The sequence below is a fragment of the Crotalus tigris genome, unplaced genomic scaffold (genome assembly GCF_016545835.1).
Source record: "Crotalus tigris isolate CLP2741 ecotype Arizona unplaced genomic scaffold, ASM1654583v1 scf7180000017929.1507224028:355905, whole genome shotgun sequence".
In the NCBI taxonomy this organism is placed as follows: domain Eukaryota; kingdom Metazoa; phylum Chordata; class Lepidosauria; order Squamata; family Viperidae; genus Crotalus; species Crotalus tigris.
The window spans coordinates 44,852-52,553 of NW_024096724.1; positions in this window are offsets into that span (position 1 = coordinate 44,852).

Below are 7,702 nucleotides of genomic sequence, written 5' to 3' on the forward strand. Positions count from 1 at the left end.
CAATGCAGGCAAAAATTTGATTAAATGTTGGCTGCTTTCCAAAGCAACTTTCTATTTCAAAGTCTTTTTTCACTGCTGTCACAATATTCTCCAACTGCTGGACACAGGAAGGAGGTATGTTCAACCTCCAGGGAAATTCCAAATAGTCTGCAAAAGACAATTTAGTCAAAGTCTAAATTACAAGCTAGCTTAGTTGGTTAGAAAATGGGCTGCTGTATAAATATTCTGGATGGATGGATGGATGGATGCAGGGATGCATGGATGGATAGGTGGATGGATAGATAGAAGAATAGATGATGGATGGATGGATGCATGGATGGATGGGTGGATGGATGAATGGATGGATGGATGGAAGGAAAGATGGATGGATGGATGGAAGGAAAGATGGATGGATAGGTGGATGGATAGAAGAATAGGTGGATGGATGGAAGGAAAGATGGATGGATGGATGGATGGAAGGAAGATGGATGGATGGATGGATGGAAGGAAAGATGGATGGAAAGATGGATGGATGGATGCATGCATGGAAAGATACATGGATAGGTAGATGTAAGATGCATAGATGGAAGGAAAGATGGATGGATGGATGGATGGATGGATAGATAGATAGATAGATAGATAGATAGATAGATAGATAGATGGATGGATGATAGATGGTTGCAAGGATGTAGGGATGCATAGCTGGATGGATAGGTGGATGGATAGAAGAATAGGTGGATGGATGGAAGGAAAGATGGATGGATGGATGGATGGATGGATGGATGGAAGGAAAGATGGATGGAAAGATGGATGGATGCATGGATGGATGCATGGAAAGATACATGGATAGGTAGATGTAAGATGCATAGATGGAAGGAAAGATGGATGGATGGATGGATGGATGGATGGATGGAAAGATGGCTGGATGGATAGATAGATAGATAGATAGATAGATAGATAGATAGATAGATAGATAGATAGATAGATGGATGATAGATGGTTGCAAGGATGTAGGGATGCATAGCTGGATGGATAGGTGGATGGATAGAAGAATAGATGGATGGATGGATGGATGGATGGGTAGATGGTTGGATGAATGCAGTGGTGGGATTCAGCCAGTTCACACCACTTTGGCAGAACCAGTAGCTAATTTTTTGTTGCCCAGGCCCAGAATGGACTTCTGGAATGGTATCCACACAGTGAACCAGTTGTTCACATATTTGAATCCCACCACTGGATGGATGGATGGATGGATGATGGGTGCATGTAAGATGGATAGAGGGAAGGAAGGAGAGAGAGAGAGAGATGGATCACATCTAGACAATTGCTAAACCTGTTCATCTGAAGTTATTATACTTTCCTGATCTTGGCTTAGAGGACATGAATCATACATGATCTAGGAACCAACTTTGCCTCTGAAAATCAGTGATTGGATCTGTGGTAGACACAAACAAACACATCACTGATTTTCAGGGGCAAATCACCAAGTCCAAAAGTCACAATTTCCCATGATTTGGAGCAAGAAAAAGGCATGCTAAGGGTGAACAGAAAGGCTATCAAATGACAGCTTGATTTGAAGATCTGATTCCGAAGGGCAGCTTGATCAATTTTTTCTTGAATTGAATCTTTGAAAAGATTGTGTTTATATTGCCTTCTCATCCTTGCAGTAGTCAGTGCCCACAGTTCTTCCTTGCAGATTTTCTCACAATATAACACTCACAAGGGTAACCCAAGGAGACCATTTTTGGAAGACTTTCTTTCTCTCAGTAGCCCAGGGGTGTCCAAACTTGGCGACTTTAAGACCTGTGGACTTCAACTCCCAGAATTCTCCAGCCAACCCTGCTGGGGGATTCTGGGATTTGCAGTCCATAGGACTTAAACTTGCCAAAATTGGACATCCCATCGTGGTGTGAAATAAGTGTCTCGTTTGATCTCCATTATTTCTGCACAGGATTCAGTGGGGCTACTCAAGGCTGACCGTTGCTTTCAATATGGAGTTGAAGGAGGAGGCTGGCAGATTAAGGGCAAACAAAACATGCTGTCACAAGAAGAGCACGATCTTTGATTTCAATACAAACAAACCCAATAAAAACATACCCTGAGTAGCAGCTCATTTTGAGCAATTCTATCTCTTTATTATTTCTTGAACTAACATTTTCACCTTGCTAGCTTAGACCCACCATTTTCTAGCTTCACCTCTATATTTGTCTGCTTTTCATCTGTGTATCATTTATATATTATGTGTCTGTTTATCTGTCTTACTATCCATCTTACTATATCTATTTATCTATCTGTCTATCTATCTATCTATCTATCTATCTATCTATCTATCTATCTATCTACCTATCTATCATCTATCTATCCATCCATCATCTATCTATCTATCTATCTATCTATCTACCTATCTATCATCTATCTATCCATCCATCATCTATCTATCTATCTATCTATCTATCTATCTATCATCTATCTCTATCTATCTATCCATCCATCCATCCATCTATCTATATATATCTGTCTGTCTCTATCATCTCTATCATCTATCTATCTATCTATCTATCTATCTATCTATTTATCTATCAGTTATCTATCTATCTATCTATCTATATCTATCTATCTATCTATTTACCTCTGGCTGGCTGTCTGTCTGTCTCTGTCTGTCTATCTATCATTATCTATCTCTATCCATCCATCCATCCATCCATCCATCTATATATATCTATCTATCTGTCTGTCTATCATCTCTATCATCTATCTATCCATCATCTATCTATCTATCTATCTATCTATCTATCATCTATCTATCTATCTATCTATCTATCTATCTATCTATCTATCATCTATCTATCCATTCATCATCTATCTGTCTGTCTGTCTGTCTGTCTATATCTATCTATCTATCTATCTATCTATCTATCTATCTATCTATCTATCTATCTATCTATCTATCTGAACCATAATGGCACAATGGTTAGAATGCAGTATTGCAGGCTAATTCTGCCGACTGCCAGCAGTTTGATTCTCACTGGCTGAAGGATGACTCAGCCTTCCATGCTTCTGAGGTGGGTAAAATGAGGACCAGAATTTTGAGAGCAATAGGCTGATTCTGTAAACTGCTTAGAGAGGGCTGTAAAGTGCAATTGCTATTGCTCTCTACAATCTATATATCATTTGTCTATCATCTCTTTCTTTCTCTACCTATATTATCTATCATCTATCATTCTGTGTGTGTATGTATGTATGTATGTATGTATGTATGTATGTATGTATGTATGTCTCTCTCTCTATCTATCTATCTATCTATCTATCTCTATCATCTCTGTCATCCTTCTCTATCTTATCTATCTATTGTCTGTCACTCTGTTTATAGCTATCTGTCTGTCTGTCTGTCTGTCTGTCTAACTATTGGTCGATCAATCTATCGATCTATTTATCTATTACAACTTCATCTGCCTATCATCCGTCGGTCTATCAATCTGTTTATCTTATCTCTATCTGTCTATCTATCATTATAATCTGTTTATCATCTGTTGGTCTGTCAGTCTGTTTATCTTATCTCTATCTATCTATCTATCTATCTATCTATCTATCTATCTACCTCTATCTATCTATCTATCTATCTATCTATCTATCTATCTATCTATCTATCTATCTATCTATCTATCTATCTATCTATCTATCTATCTACCTCTATCTATCTATCTATCTATCTATCTATCTATCTATCTATCTATCTATCTATCTACCTCTATCTATCTATCTATCTATCTATCTATCTATCTATCTATCTATCTATCTACCTCTATCTATCTATCTATCTATCTATCTATCTATCTATCTATCTATCTATCTATCTATCTACCTCTATCTATCTATCTATCTATCTATCTATCTATCTATCTATCTATCTAATTTTTTCAGCTAGTTATTCTACTTTAAACTTCAGAACAAAGCTCAGCTTAGAAAACTCCAGATGGTTAAAAAAAAAATCATACCTAATTCATGTAGGCATTTTATTTTAACTTGGATGGTTTCAACAAACATTGCAAAATGGATCTAGATTTTATTTTGAAAAAGCCCTCCAAAATGTTTGCTTACTTTGAAACGTCCCCCCAAAAGGCTGAATAGATTACACCAGTCACTGCCTATTGATGTTGGGCGTCCCCATCGTATTTCCCAGGGATGAAGGAGTGGAGCATCCATTGACTTTCCCAACACGTTGGCGGGTCCTGTTGGGAAGCACTTTGGGTCATGTACAGTCTGTGTACCTGCGTGGTCTCCTGTAGCTGCTCTGCTGTTGCAATTTCAACTTTGCCTTCTAATCTGCCAATCCATCTGTGATTGGCAGAGAGAGAAGCACAATGATCCAACCTTGGCTTTTAACGGCTCAGCACAAAATGACAATCCAGAAAGCAGGAATTGTATATCCTTCTGCAAGTGCCAAGGAGCTCATTTATTCCTCCCTCTTGACCCCCTTGCCCCCAATCTTCTTCTTCTTCTTCTTCTTCTTCTTCTTCTTCTTCTTCTTCTTCTTCTTCTTCTTCTTCTTCTTCTTCTTCTTCTTCTTCTTCTTCTTCTTCTTCTTCTTCTTCTTCTTCTTCTTCTTCTCCTCCTCCTCCTCCTCCTCCTTCTCCTTCTCCTCCTCCTTCCTTCTCCTTCTCCTTCTCTTTCTCCTTCTCCTTCTACTCCTTCCTTCTCCTTCTCCTTCTTCTCCTTCTCCTCCTTCTCTTTCTGTCTCCTTCTCCTCCTTCTTCTCCTTTTCCTTCTCCTTCTCCTTCTCCTCCTTCTCTTTCTTTCTCCTTCTCCTTCTCCTTCTCCTCCTTCTCCTTCCCCTTCTCCTTCTCCTTCTCCTTCTCCTTCTCCTCCTTCTCCTTCTCCTTCTCCTTCTCCTTCTTCTTCTTCTTCTTCTTCTTCTTCTTCTCCTCCCTCTCTCTTCCCTCCTTCTTCTACAAATGCTAAGGAGCTTATTTATTCTTCCCTCTTTTTCCTCTTCCTCCTCCTCCTCCGCCTCAAATTTCCTCAGGAGACCTGGATAGCTCCATTTAAACCCTGCCTCTTTCCCCCTGTTGCAACTTTTCTGAGAGAAATTCTCTCTGGATGCAGAACCTTAAGAGAAGTGCACACAAATGCCCGTTTCTTTTCTTTTTTCTTTTTCTTTTCTCTTTTTTCCCCCCTGGCCATAAGCATTTTTATTTTTATTTCTCGCAGGGACACTCCCCATGATTTAAAAGGTGAAAGCGAGCAAGGAAGACAGAAAGCTTGCCCAATTGATAAGCTGAAAACTGTGGCCGCCACGATTTATCCTTCGCTAATGTCCTAAGTATATTATCCAAGTGTGAAATTATTTCCTGTGGGGATGAGGATGAGCCAAGCGATTGGAGGCACCTCTGCGTGTGCGAGCTCGTGCGCCTGGGTATAAATAAATTTTAGGGCCCGTTGTTTTCGTGCTGTTGTTTGCCACATCTGCTAAACGGTCGAAAGTCTTCAAGCGCTCGCAGAGAGGCGAACGGCAGGGGATAAAGGACAGGAACTAGCAGGGGCTGGGGAGAAGGAACCGCACAACGGCAATCACATTTGCCGAGCAGTGTGTCTTTTCGGGATACATGTGACCTTTTCGGTTTGTCGTTTCCTGGGCACCAGACCAAGTGATCCCCTCAGGACTTCTGGCTTTGTGGAGCAGGCCCTCCAGCAGCGGAACTGCCAAGATCCAGATTTCTGGAATGGCTTGCAGACTTCAGATAATTGCCGTCAGCGGGAAAGATGGGGAGATGCTTGGCAGAGTTAATCTTTTTCAAATGGATTAACCCCTTTTCTGCCTCGGCTGCCTCTCAGGGCAGAGAAATGCAGATGTTGGTTTTTGTCTTGTCTTGTTATCGGGTTCTCTTTTTTTAACTGGGAGGAAAGAACCCAAAAATGAAAGCCACAATGGATTCAGGCAGGTTTTGCATGCCACTATCAGCAGTTTGTCCTAAAGCTAGCCAGGGCTGGCTGAGGAATTCTGGGAGTTGAAGTCGACAAGCCTTAAAGTTGCCACGTTTGAAGACCCCTGTTCTAGAGTCTCAACATCTTTTTTGTATCTTGGTGACCAGAACTGGATGCGCTATTCCAAGAGTGGTCTCACCGGTGAAGTATTATCACTTTGCATAATCTTGATATTGTCTCTCTGTTGGTGCAACCTAGGATTGCGTTGGCTTGTTTGGCAGCTGCCACACACTGTTGGCTCATAAATGGTGGTCTACTAAGACTCCTAGGATTCCTCTCGCAGTTGCTACTGTTGAGCCAAATACACCGAATTCAGTGGTGGGATTCAGACGGTTCACACCGGGTTAGCAGAACCGGTAGCTAAATTTTGCTGAGTTCGGAGAACCGGCTGAATGCACACTACTTCCGGAAGTCCAGTCTAGGCCTCGCAGGCCTGGAGGAAGCATCCCAGGCCTAGAACATCCCACCAGAAGTGCATGGATGCCACTTCTAGTAGTCTGTTCTAGGCCTCGGAGGCCTGGAGGAAGCCTCCCATGCCTACTAAGGTGACCAACCGTCCTCCTTTAGGGAGGACAGTCCTCCTTTTGTGAGTTCTGTCCTTCCTCGAAAAGCGTCCTCCTACATGTCCTCCATTTCGATATTTGAAGACTAATCTGCAGGGCTTTTTTTTCTCATAGAACGCTCAGAACGGCGTTCCAGCACCTTTTTTTGATGGTTTTTTTTTCAGGTTTTGCATGACCTGTGCTACTTCCCCTATTGCAGCGGTTCTCAACCTATGGGTCGCGACCCCATTTGGGGTTGATCACCCATTTTTCGGGGGTCGCCAAAGGCGGCGATCCACCATTTTTCGCGGTGCTGTGCACGCGCGCCGCGCATGGGGGCAGCACCGTGCACGCGTGCCGTGCATGGGGGAGCGCCGCGCATGCGCGTCACGCATGGGGCGGCGCCGTGCACGCGCACTGCGCGTGGGGGGGGCGCCCCCACGTGCGCCGCGCGTGGGGGGGCCGCCCCCACGTGTGCCGCGCGTGGGGGGGCCGCCCCCATGCGCGCGGCCCAGTGCATGCACAGAACGTTTGTGTGACGGGGGTCGCCGTCACACAAACGTTGAGAAGCACTGCCCTATTGGCTTTCGAAAGCCAATAGGAATTGCTGCTGAGCACACCAAAACACCCGGCCGGCAAAATTTGCACATGTAAGTTGTCTGCAGCGAAGGTGAATTGGCAGGAACTTTGCACCCCTCCCTGCTCCCCAACCACACCATCTCCTAGTTAGTCCCGAAGATACCTGGAGGAGACTGGAGCAGCGATGCCACGGTAACTTTCTCTTGATCTTCGGCCCTGCTAGGGCAATGGCTGCGGGCACAAGAGGCAGGGGTGGCGGGGCTGCTGCGGGCGGGGGCGTGAGGGGCAGCGGTGGCTGGCTGCCCCCCGTACTGTGGGAGCTGCGGGCCTGCTCTACACGGGGATGTGCAGGGTGGGCAGTGTGCTGGTGGGGCAACTGCAGACGGGGTGTGTTGACAGTGGGCTGCCCCCCCGGGGCCAGAGCTGGTGCAGCTGATGCTTTGGGAGCCGCGGGGCCTGCTCTACACGGTGGGGCAGCAGCACTGGCGGGGCAACAGTGCTGGCAGGGCGGCTGCAGGTGGGGGCGGGGCATGTAAGCATAATTACAATATAAAATGTGATTGCTACAATTTTTTTTATTATACATTTATCCTATTATAGTGTATTCTGTATTATTGTTG